This window comes from Chaetodon auriga, chromosome 13, assembly GCF_051107435.1.
Source record: "Chaetodon auriga isolate fChaAug3 chromosome 13, fChaAug3.hap1, whole genome shotgun sequence".
NCBI lineage: Eukaryota > Metazoa > Chordata > Actinopteri > Chaetodontiformes > Chaetodontidae > Chaetodon > Chaetodon auriga.
This window is the reverse complement of record NC_135086.1, coordinates 14,245,899-14,258,680: the sequence shown is the minus strand read 5'-3', so window position 1 is coordinate 14,258,680 and position 12,782 is coordinate 14,245,899. Positions and strand designations below refer to the sequence as shown.

At 43.6% G+C, this 12,782-nt stretch overlaps 1 protein-coding gene across 4 annotated transcripts in view; it reads left to right on the top strand.

Moving 5' to 3' along the window:
• The window catches only part of LOC143330183 (dedicator of cytokinesis protein 9), a 79,296-nt gene that overhangs the window by 8,950 nt on the left and 57,564 nt on the right, over window positions 1–12,782 (top strand). The window lies entirely within an intron of this gene.

The following is a 12,782-nucleotide window of genomic DNA, read 5'->3' as shown; positions in this document are numbered from 1 at the left end:
ACATTTGGGGGTCAAAATGCAATTTGGTTGAACTTTGGGCCTTTGAACCTGGCGGAAAATTAGAGCAGTGTGCGCTGCTACGGTTCGAGCAATGCTGATGATTAATGTGGGAAATCCCAGTTGGTCTTGTTTATAGTAGCTGAGCAGGTTATATCAAATGCATAACCTAAAGAGTCACTCTGCCGTCTGCAACAACAACCTTTGAAATCTTGGCACAGTTTGGTACTGGTTCTTTGCCATGTTTCAATGGCCTCTCCTAAACCAGAGGTTTGCCAGGGAATGCAGGCCTACATGGCAGAGGCTGCATTAACTGCTTCTAACAGTCATATGAATGCCGCCACTACAAACAGGTCTTTACATGGCCCAGCCTACACATGAGCAAGTGAATGAGAAATACAAGTGTAGGTGTATGCCACTCTGACTGCCACCACTGATTCATTAGTTTTGTGAGGTGCCTCCAGAGTATTAGGCGAGGGGTGAAACTGGTCAAGCCTAAAACTCCAAAGGCAAAATCAATGCTCTGCACACGTGCACCAGCCTGCAGATTAAGCTCATCGGATTAAGCCCTGAAAAGCACTACAGCGCTCCTGCCTGGGGACCAACACATCCATGTTGGCTGACAGAGAAAATGTCTAGAAAGAGCCGAATAATGACTAGAACATTTCCTTTTAAGTCCTTGTGTATGTTATGTGAGGTGCATTTACTCTCTGAGCCTCCTTGATTTGTCTATAAAAGTAGTGTTTCCCTCCCATCCTCCGCTGCAACTGACCATTAACTTGTAATTGTGGGAACATGGCTGTTACCATGACAGAAGAGATTGGAGGGTATGCTGTATGCTAACACTCTTAACCTTGTCATTATTTTTTCCACCCAATGGATGGCATTTTCTCCATTTTTGAATCACTGCCAATTACAGGATTTGCCCTCCCTCCTGGGTGGGGATTTCCTCTTTTCCTTGACGAGTGTGGAGTTGACTTACTTCTTTGATGTGTGTTGCACTCCAGATCTTTGAACCCTCTGAACCGTGATAACCTCGATAAACATGAGGTCTTATAAACCTGTGCTATTTTTAGCCATACTGGTGGCGTGCTGTAGGGAAAACACTGCAAGCCTGTTGGTCTGTTTATTTACCACTTTCGGTCCAGACTGAAACGTCTCAACAACTACTGGATCCATCATATAATATCTCCATTAGAATGTAATACGAATAATAATAATTATATTAAAAAACTTTATTTATAAAATGATTTAAAAAAAGGCCAAGGACATGAGCACAGGGTATTGAACAATAGTAAGAAAACACAATAATTCTTTTTTGGACCTCTTTGTTTGACGTCACTCACTCTCTTCTGTGGTACTGGTGCAACTCCTGGGATTTAGTGTCGAGTGAACAGGCCATTCTCGGTAGGTTAATCTGCTCTGAACACCATATCTCTCCCCCTGGCCGCTCTGACATGGCCTCGTTGCGGTGACTGACCTCCCATTCACACTCACTACACAGATCACACCAGGATCAGCTGCGGCCGTCGGATGTGGCGTAACACAGAGGGGTGGATTAGCATACAATTAGCCAATACAAAAGCTAGTTTCCTGTATTGGGATTTAGAGCTAAAACCTAAAGAATCTGTTAATGCAGAATGCTGGCATGTTTTAACGTTTGCAATTCAAGTACCACTCGAGGCAGAGGAGAGGCAAATATTAGACGTGTTTGTTAAGTGTTTGTTTGTTTTGTGTTAAGGATGGAGGGCTGCTGTGGAGCGTTCAGGGAACCAGGCCTACTTAAAATTCCAGTTCCTGCTGCTGTCTGACCGCTATCAAACTGCAAAGATGAAAGTGAAAGTTACTACCGACTGTTATCGTTCATCTGGGATTTCCCTGAAAGTTTACTGCGCTTATTTGAATTCACCCAAGGCACCGAAGCAGAGGCGGGTAAATGCATCATTATGTAGGTAAATAGATAAAAGTCAAAGGCTCCTCAGTGTGAAGTTAGCCCTTTCCTATGAGGTTTCTTCTTTCCCACAATGCATGCTGTTAACTTAATTAAACAGGGTCTGAAATCTCTGCAGTTCTCAGCGCTCAGTCTTATGGCTTTGTGCGCTGAGCAGTATGTGGATGAGACCTGCCACAGCCAGAGGGGATAAACTCTAATGACTTTTCACCAGGCCGGCTGCATAGCTGGCATTCCTCACTCTGACACACTGTAGGCCAGAGAGGGGGGAGGGGCACCACCTACAGGAGGCGGGCCCAGGATTGGGTTGTTTTGGGGCGGGGTTTTGCATCTCACCTTTGGATTTTTCTATGAAGTTGGAACTTGGATCAGAGAGACTTCTCAGATGGTGAAACATGGATTCAGTTTCCTGTGTGTGAAACCTGACCTCTAGGTGGGAAACTAATGACTGAGCTGCCACAATGTTTGTAGAGTAGTTAAGAGTAGCTCCACCTTGAATCGACTACAACAGTAAAATCCAACTTATACATTAATGTATCATTAATGCAACAATCCAAGAATGCAATCTATGATAATGCATCCAGTGGGATCCCCTGATTTAATCTTTAGCAATGCATTGTATTTTCTCAGTTTATGACATGCTTTAGGAAAGGTGCTAGTAGCTTACTGTCCAATCAATGAAGTATTCAAATATTTTCCTCACAAAGTATAAAGAGAAATAAAATAGAATTACTTAAGTAAAGTACCTTATTAATTATGCTTCAGTACAGTACTAGAGTGAAAGTACTGTACTGCTGGTACATTCTGTGCAATGCTAAGCACTACAATACAATACAATACAATACAATACAATACAATACAATACAATACAATACTACAATGCAAAGTTTAGACAAGCTGTTTGATGTAAAAGGAGTCTTGATGAGTTGCTGTAGTCGCCCATTCAAGAAAAATTTACATGAAGCCTTGGGCTGTTTTTTCTTTCTTTGAATGCTGAAACACGGCCATTGTGCACTCTCTGCCCACAATAAACAAATGAGTTCTGTTTAAAGTGACAAATTCAATGAGTTTTGGGGCCTTTATTTATAAAAATTCCTCCGTCTGCTGTTATATTAGCTGACATTCAGAAAAATGAGAGGGAGGAAAACTGCACAATAGCTTGAAGACATAAATGAAAGGCTTAGGCAGTAGGAAATCATGTGACCCCGGTAATCAGTGTTTAGTTTTTCTGTCAAAGCCTTTGCATACAGCAGAGACGGAGCTCTCCTTGAGGCTTTGTTTTTGTTTGCTCCCTGTTTGTTTTCCAGGGACTTAGCATTAGGAGGCAGGATTGCACTGAGCATGCAGTGGCAGTGTCCCTCGCCTGGATAGATAAATAAAGTTGGTGGTGTTTATGGAGGAGCAGCGGTGTGGCTGTGTGCCTGAAGACCTGCTCTTAATCACACGCGTCTGTGATGGAGGGGAACAAAGTGATCCCAGACTCTGGACAGTGCACTGTTGACATGCAGTGATGGTGTATGATGTGCCTAAAAGCAGTCACCCTGCATGGTGTTGAGCATTATAAACATACAGTATCACGACCCTGTTCTTCACTGTGCAGATAAACAGCTCAGTATCCCTGACTTGACTTAATCTCCATTTAGTGTCTCCACTCAGTCTTGAAAGGCCACCATCCCCCACCCTCAGAGCACTGTGTTGAATTTGCTACACCCTTCTGATTCGCCAAGATAACTTCAGTGTTTCTCAAAATATGGCAGAGCTGTTTGTTCTTGTCATAGAGTGCTTTTCCTTTTTAATTCCCTTGACACTGTCTCCTAAACATTTCTCTCTCAAGTCTTACATGACTCTAACAAAAGGACCATTTGGCTGTTCTGAACTTGGATTGATGGACTCTGATTTGATTCCACTTTGCAGCTATTATCCATTTTTCCATTTCTTGACTGCTGCTTTTGTCAAGTTACTCACTTGAGACTCAAAAATGTCAAATCCATCCAAATCCATCTTAGTTGCTATAGCAGCCACAGTGCTCATTGTGGTATTAACCTGATCTGCGATGCAGGTTCAGTGTCACGAAATGCCAACAACAGAGACGAGATCAGCAGCAAATAATGAGATTTCTTTGTCCTGAGAAAGTTCTGCTGCGCTTGGGGTGTTACTGCATGAAGGGCTGATGTGGCTCCTCTGTTCCCAGTGCAAAACAGGGATGTATTCTATAATATGTGTTTCCTCTGTCAGGAAAGGTGGGGGCTGTTGAGAGGGGGTGGGAGTGACAGGGCACAGCTTGGCTAGCTGAGGCCAGGCCAACAAACTGTAGCTACAGCAGGAGGAGGGCAGAGTGCCATTGCTCGGTTTTCTAAACCAGCAATGGCACTCTGCTGCGTGCGTGCGTGCGTGCGTGTGAGAGAAATAACCATACAGCTGATAAAGTGCTAATTACTACAGATTTATTTTCATGGTAGTAATAATAATTAAAGTTAAGCCACTCTGCACTGTGAACAATGAAGGCGTGTAACTAAAAAGCAGATTATACATGTAAATGAGTTTTAAACGTCATGATCTGAAGTCACCTTTTAACCATGTTTCTTTCTGTCTAAGTTGTCATATTTTAATGACATCTAATAGGAGCTTTACTGCATATTACGCAGTCATATGGCCACATCATCGATCCAAAATTGATGCAGTTTGCGTTACAAAACACTTTCCTGTGTCTGCACGATGGCCCTCTGTGCAGTCGCCATCATGGTTGACAGCTTCTTGCAGCAGTTTGCGGCCTCCCCAGGGAGCTGTGTGGTACCGTATTACAGTTAAATCCACTGCCACTTTAGTGGTGCAGGTGCACGGACATGCGTTCATCTCCTCCTCCATCCTCTGTTTCCCATGATTGTCAGCGGCGCTCATTGAACCAGGCTCAAGAGGATTTCCACTGATTACAAACAAAGAGCCAGCTGAGATTAGCTAATACTTAAAGGTTCCCAAACTCCTGCCCCTCCGCCCCGCCCCCTGATATCCCCACCCACATCTCCCTGCTACACGGCGTCTTCAAGTCGCAGGAAAAAAGAACATGTGGACATGAATTTAAGATTGTATTACTTTTGCATTTTGTATTTATAATCCGCATATGTCTGTTACAATGTGCTCCTCGTATGTCTCATCCTGTTTGTGTTTGGTTCCACTTTCACATTAAATCCGGTCTCATGCTGTTTTGCAGTTTAGAGGCTGTGAAGATTAAACTCCCCTCTCACTGTGTCTTAGAGTGTGGTTACACTTCCCTCTCAGCATGACCTACATTAGATGACAGTAACTTCCTGCCATTCTCCCTTTCTTCCCTCACCTGACCCCGTCTGCTATATCCTTGTGCTCCTCCCGTGTGGCTGTTGCTGATATGTTCATAGTAAGGAAGCTGCTATTTAATCTGCTCAGTCGAACAGCCTTTCATTGTGGGATATTTGAGTACATCTTTGTACGTACTCCTGTTGAGAATATTATCCATTAGCTGCTCTAAACAGAAAGCAGTGCACCTGGATTAATGGTTAACTGCAGATTGCTCCGATGGTTTATTAAGAAGCTTCCCTTAATGTGTAATCTAGCTGTTAATGACAGATGAGAACTTTCTGGGTTAATTTGTCAGTGTGTCAGTGGCTCTAGATACTCTAAATATATTTCAGTAAGCATACCATATCAAGTTTCATATGGTGCATTATGATGCATGAACTCATTTGCAACATGCTGTGAATCAATATGAATATTTGCTGCCGCCGGAAATGCTTCACTTATAGTTAATCAACACTGAATGTTGTGTTTGCTTTTACTCATAAATAACATCAAATTTAAGTAGTCTTACTTCCGTGATATAATCAGTCTTGTTACTGCCGGTTTAATGACCACACACACTGATCCAAACAAGCGTAGAGGGAAAATACACCGAGAGCTGTAAGGAAGCAGTTTAGTTACAGCCTTTAAAGCAGCACTGGAGCTGTACCTGACTAACAGAGTGTAGCTGTTTCACCCTGCGATGGCCTCCTGTCAGGCCAGTGTGGGCTTGTTTCACGATCTCTCCGCTCTCCGCTTCCATGCTGCGTGTCAGAGCCTGACCATGATGACAGCACTCCCTCCAACATCTCCCTCACACCTGGGCACCGGCCACTGACCTGTCGGGGGGTGCTTAGACCAAATCGCACACCCCAGTGGGTGATGACAGCTTGTCATCGAGGTAACGTTTTCCTTTACGGATGTTTTGAGTTCATCTGAATAAGTATTGACAAAAACGAGGTGCAAGTTTAGCCATCATGATGACAGTGTTATCACAAGTCTGTGCTGGCCTTGGGAGGAGGCAGTTGTGCCTCTGTTTGTGACCTGAATGGGTTTTTAGAGCTGTGACAATACTGTTAGCAGGCTTCTTGTAACTCTCTCTTCCTGTACAGTCCAGTTTGTATGCACTCTTTTTCCTGTACAGCAACGCTAGTGCTGGGAAGGATTGTTTTCTTACTGAGCTGCTGGAAATGACACACATGTGACAAACAATGGCTGCATTATAGCAATAGTCAATCTGTGTGCAGGGAGGAAAGTGTTGCCCTCTGTTTCTGTAGAGTATAATATCACACTGCGGCAGTGTCGTCACAGGGCAGAGGAAAATCACTGCAATCTCCAGTGAATGAGCTCTGTCATTTTGCATAAATAATCCACAATCATACTATGTCTTGTTTGTTTTTTGCTTTCATTCAATGATATATATTTCTTCATGAAGATAGAAATGAATAGATTTACTTTTTGGAGTAAATGCTGTAATAACTGTTTTACAGTGTACTATCATCCTGTGCCTGTAGGTGGCAGTAACAGCATTGAGACACTGTTTGTACCGTTTGCGTCTGAGGGGAGCCTGGCAGTGTTGTGTGTGTGTGTGCGGGTGAACAGTATGTGGTCGGCTATTTTCTGCCATCAGCTGAAATGTGATAAGAAATTAAGATATTTCTATAATTGTTTTTATCTTGAATTTTTCCTTGTGGCTGTTTTCCTTTGTATCAATGTATCAATCACTTTCCTGAGAAAAACAAACTCCAAGCCATGGCAGCTGCATTTTATTTACCAGAGGTAATTTTAGATATACAATTTGATAAGTTATGTGATGCACTGATAGCTTGAGTAAGCAAGAGAGTTTTTTTGTGTTGTGTATACTGAGGCCAAACCACAGTTGGCAGGGGTAAGAGGGTGACTGCAGGCCCCCCCAGGGCTTGGCACCGCTACAGACCATCTCTGCTGGTGCTGCAGCAGAGACTGTGGAAAGGCACTGCTTGGTTAGTAACATCTATTAATGATAAACTGAACTCACTGCAGCAACCTCACTGTATGGACTGCATGGGTGTGTGTGTGCATGTGTGGGAGTGTGTCTGTATTCATACCTTTAATTTGTGCCTGTGTCCTTTGTGCAACATATACTTAATCTGTGCCTGCCCCCCCCCCCCCCCCCCCCCAAAGAAAAGGAAGCGGTACCCCTCAGGAAAATGGGCCATTTTCTTCTCCTGGGATAAATAAACTATCCCAAAATACCAAGTAAAAGGAAGAGGATGTGGCCCCTGTTGTATTTGGTTTGTACCATTTTAAGAGGGACAGGATAACCTGCTGTCAACTGCAGGTCAAAGAGAGGCTTAAGTTTAATCCATGTAACCATTACATAAAATAAGTCCTAATTACTAGAAGTAATTCATGCATTAGACCTTTTCACGGTTTCATGGTGCTGGTATCACAGGTACACGTGATGGAACTGAGCCATCATTAATGAAGTTAGTTTCATCCGTCAAAATGTCTGCAGTGGAAATCGTCTACAGTCTCGTCAGACAATGATGTGAGTCCACTCTGTGGTCTGTTGTGTTGTGTCAGATATGTCAGGGTCGTAATGTAAATCGGCCATTTAGATGTGGAGCATTTGGCTTATTGAAATTCCAGGCCCATCTTTGTAGCCCACCCACATGTATAACTGTAGGGCAGCTGTCCCCACAAAACCATTGAGACCCTAATTCAAATTTTTACTTAAGGAAGCTGCACACTTAACTTCTTCCTCTCGTGTTGTTGAACTTTAGAGGAGGCCAGCTTTACTCTGACAAAATACCCACAAGAGTCTGGAGTGTTCAGGAGTTTTGATTGAGTTTGAAGGACAGTGGGCAGCGAGAGGCGGCTTTGTTATGACAAGGTTCACACACACAGATCAGCAGGAAACAGCCACTTCCTTTTTTGTGTCCCCGGAGAGTTCCAGCTGGGAGCCAGCCTGTTTTATCTGCCCTGCTCTGCTGGATATGTGGGTGATGTCACTGTGGTCCACCACGTTGTGGCCTCTCTCTGGACAAACACACACAACACACACACACACTTCTCCCTGCAGAGCCCCACAGCAGACCCTGGGCATGGAAACATAGCCAGCTGCGGACTTGACCTTCATCCTAGAGAGGCTCTTCAGATGAGATGCCAACTCCTCCTAAACTCCCCTCTCCTCCTCTGAACCACACAGGGACATTTCTGTCTCTGTTGTTTGTATTGTCCACTCCTTAGTGTGAAAGGGGAAACTCAAGTTGACCTTTCTCTGTCCACATGTTCTGGCTTTGATGTTGTTGCTTCAGCTCCACCCATCGCTTGCTGCTAACAGCTTGAAATTGCGGTATTAGCACAAGTGGTGTTATTTGTGGGTTGCGGCAGGCCAGTGATCGTGTCCATATGCAGCAGATGGTGTGATTGTGGCGATTTACTCCACGTGAAGAAGAGAAACAGTTGTTTCATTTGCTGTGACAGTGTTTTGATAATGGATGATCTTGAAAATCATTGAAGACAGTACAAAAACCATATATACTGTATAATGTTTACTTCATCAACTTCATTGGTTTTTGTAAATATCTGATTACTCTGAATTTGATGCAGCAACACGTTTCAAACAAGTTGGTTCAGGAGCAGCTAAAGACTGTGAAAGTTATGGAATGCTCCAAAAATACCTGTTTGGATCATTCCACAGGTAAACAGGTTCATTGGTAACAGGTGATAGGATCATGATTGGGTATGAAAGGGGCATCCTGGAAAGGCTCAGTCGCTCACAAGCGAGGATGGAGCGATGTTCACCAGTTTGTGAACACATGATTGTATGAAGGATATTATTACATGGGCTCAGGCACACTTCAGTAAACACAGTTAATTTTATTTAAGCATTATGTTTTTATTTACGCTTTGCACAGCGTCTCAACATTTTTGGACTCAGGGTTGTACATTTTGACTGTCGTGAGCATTTAAGCACAAAATGATCAGTTATAAAATACATCGTGGGGGTCATATTTAACACTATGCCAAGAAGTGTAGTCCACTGCAAGAGAGAGTGAAGCCTCGCCAAACAACAGCAGCAGTAATCCATGCAGCTCCACACACCCAGCAGTGTTTCAGACCGTCTCTTATCTCCTGTGCAGCTGCTGCAGATTTGAGCAGAGCTGTGCAGCAGAGCTTCCACATCCCACAGAGGATGTTCAAGTGTGAACATCCACGGATAGACCCACACTGTGCCTCAGCGCACTTTATTAAACCCCCCCCCCCACACACACACACCAGTCTCACTGTAGCCTTGCCTGGAGCTCCAACTCAAGATTTAGTATGGCTGACACAGTCCAACTGTGCACTGCCAGAGGCTACAGAACCGCTTCATTTGTCAGCTGCAGACCTGCCTATATAGATGTTCTCAGGCAGGCAGTAATATATTCCATATTATATTGATTATACTGAGGCAGTGTGTGTGTCACAGTCAACTGGAGATGTGAAGCTGTTTCTCAGGAATGGGATATTTTTACTTTCCTTGCAGCATTTGTTGTGAAGGGGCTTGTTGCAGACAGTGTTTGACACAAGAGACAGGCGAAAGAAACTCTCCTACACTTAATGACTCAGCAGCCCTCTGTCTGACCTTAATAATTTATAGAGTATACAATACAGGTAAGCCTGTTGCAGAATGCAGTCCACAGACTTCACTCGAGCACACATAGGCGCATCTAATCAAGCTTTCTGTTGGAATCATGCCCTTCTTTCACTGAGTAGCTTGACATGGAGTGTAACAGGAAATACGGGAGTGACAGGACTGGATTCAAACCCAGGATTTGGTAGGTACACGGTACGCTGATCCACCCAGACGCTTCCTAATTAAACATGGTGGAGGGCTGCAGAGCTGCCTATGCCACTGCATAATTTTAGCTTTTTAGCAGCCACCCCATGTTCATTCACCCCTTGTGATTAGATCAGAGAGTACGGGTCTTCTCACATTATAAATAACCAACTGTGACAGTTCAGTTTAAAGCCCAAAAGTTTCGATTCCAGGTTTGATTCCAGACCCCTCTGTCTCTCATTGTTTCATGTCTCTACTATCAAATAAAGGCTAAAAACAGTAACAACTTTGAAAATGATGCAACTTGTGCTGCACACCTGAATTATTTTTTGTCTACGTTTAGGAAATCCCGCACAGCGCCCTCACAGCAGTGTTATCTGAGCCTCATTGCATTCTTGCAGACATGTCCTTACATGCAAAAGAAGAATCTGTGTCCTCAGGGCAAAAGAGTTATGATCACCAGCTGTGACACTTCAAACAATGTCTGCTTGTAGTCGTCCATTATTGTCCATGTTGCCTCACTCCTGTTTAAGTTGGTCTCCACTTAGTAATGACTGGCAGCAATAACTGACAGCTGGCTATGAAGTTGTGTTTGAAGCCATGCTGTATGCTACAGTGGACACAGTTGCATCAGATTCATGCCCATATTATTCAAACTAGTGTAATATAAACATCTGGGCTCACACAGCCTTTTGGCAAAAGCGTGATCTGCATTCAGTGTAAATTCTAGTTAAAGAAAATCTGCACTTCTCGCCTCAAAAGCCTCAAAAAGAGGATTTATGACTTTGCAGTTTCACCAGTTTTACAGCAGATTGCTTCTTGTTATTCAATATAGTAAGCCTAAAATCCCTCCTAGCAGCGGCGGGGGGGATGGAGACTGCATCTGAGGTGTGAGCAAAGGGGATAAACCAAAGAGGAGCTGTGTTTCCTAACAGATCAATGGGCATAATCAAAGTCTTGTCCCCCCCTCCCTCCAGTATCCAGACTCTCTTCTTTTCTCTCTCTCTTACTGAATCCCCTCGTCTCCGGGCTCAGCTGCTCTCCTCCGCCGCTCATGTCATTGTACACTCGAATGTAGTTCAGTGTGTCAAGCACTCTTGAAATATTAACACAGCAGCAGGCAGGAATGCGTGCAAGCATTTATGGCTTAGTGCACCATCATGATGTAAGGGAGCACTTCGCTTTGACCAGATGTGCACGTGTGTGTGTCAATGTGTTTGCATGTGTGTGCCTATGTGTGTCCCTTTAATGTAACTCAGAGAAAGGTGAAAGTTTGTCACATGGTCGATCTGGAAAAGGACGTTTCCAGATAGATGCTAGCATCTTGTTGTCACAGAACTAAGTGCAATGTAGGTTAGCACAGCTGCTGCGAGTGGGACTTGCTGTTTTTCAGTAGCTACAGCATGTGCGTGCCACTGTGATGAGTAGGATTTTTTTTGACAATTCCCATGGAGGTCTTAAGGGGTCTTTGAGTGTGCGACTTGCAGCTGCAGGAAGGGAAAAGACAGAGATAAATAAACCAAGATGAACACTGCCCTGTTTCCTTGTTTTCCCCGCTCTTCCTCAAAATGAAGGTGCAACTTGCGCGACCACAGCAGGGTGTCTTGAACAGTTACCCACAATTGGATTTACATAATGGGTTTTGTAATAAGGGCTATTTTAACCTGAAAGTGAGTGTCTTTGCATATGTAGAAGCAGCACATTTAAAAAATGACATGCAGAAAGACAAACTGTTGAGACTGCACAGTGATGTTTTTCCAGCTACTTTTACAAAAAATTCCTGCTTTTCTGCTTTCATCTTTTGTCTTCCTGATCGCAGACATTTCAATCAAAGGCCATGCTGGTGGATGAATCATTCCCTGGCATTTCAAAGCTTGTGTATGATCAAATTCTGTCGTTCCGCTCCCCATATATCTGTGTACTTGGCAGAACGGCCAGCTTATGATCAAGCAGCAGCTAATCTTTTATAGACAAAAACTCCCCATTTGATGTCTTGGCCTAAAAGGTTTAAATCCTCCCATGTCCTTGGTATGTTTTGTAAACAGAGATTTCTCTGAGGCTCCAGTAAGGCACTGGGTTTTCTACCCAGTTTGGACATTTAGATTCATTCCAGTAAATATGCGGCACCTTTTTTGATGATTTCATTTTTTTTATGGTGTATTTTCCATGTTTGTCCAACCAGATTTTTTCTATTCATATAATATTTTTTATCGCTGCTGTTATGTTGCATGCCATCCAGTCAATGTGATTCATCCACTTGTTCTGCCATTGGCCTTGGTTTCTCAAATGAACTAAATAAGCATTCAGCCATATTGCTGTTTGCCTGACCGTGGAATCTGACTCTCCCTCTGGATATAAGACTGCATTTACTGTAACCCATTTATTCCACAATTGTTCATCTGGCTCCCAGAAGGAGTCTCATTTTGTGGAGTAGAAATTAAAGGATTAATTTATTTCATGCAGAGTCAAATGTAGAGAATGCAAATGTGAAAATGAAAGAAACGAAGATAGGAAAGAATTGGGAAATGCACATCATGGCTCAGAGGAGAAAGAGCAAGTGAGACAGATGCACATGCAAGCTCGTGTTGCACCGAAGCTCAGCATTGGTCGAAGCTGCAGCAGAGCTCACACAGCATCCTTCATCCCCCCCATCCCTCGGTCTATGCTCGCTCACTCACTCACTCACTCACTCACTCACTGTATCTCGTCTGCTGACTG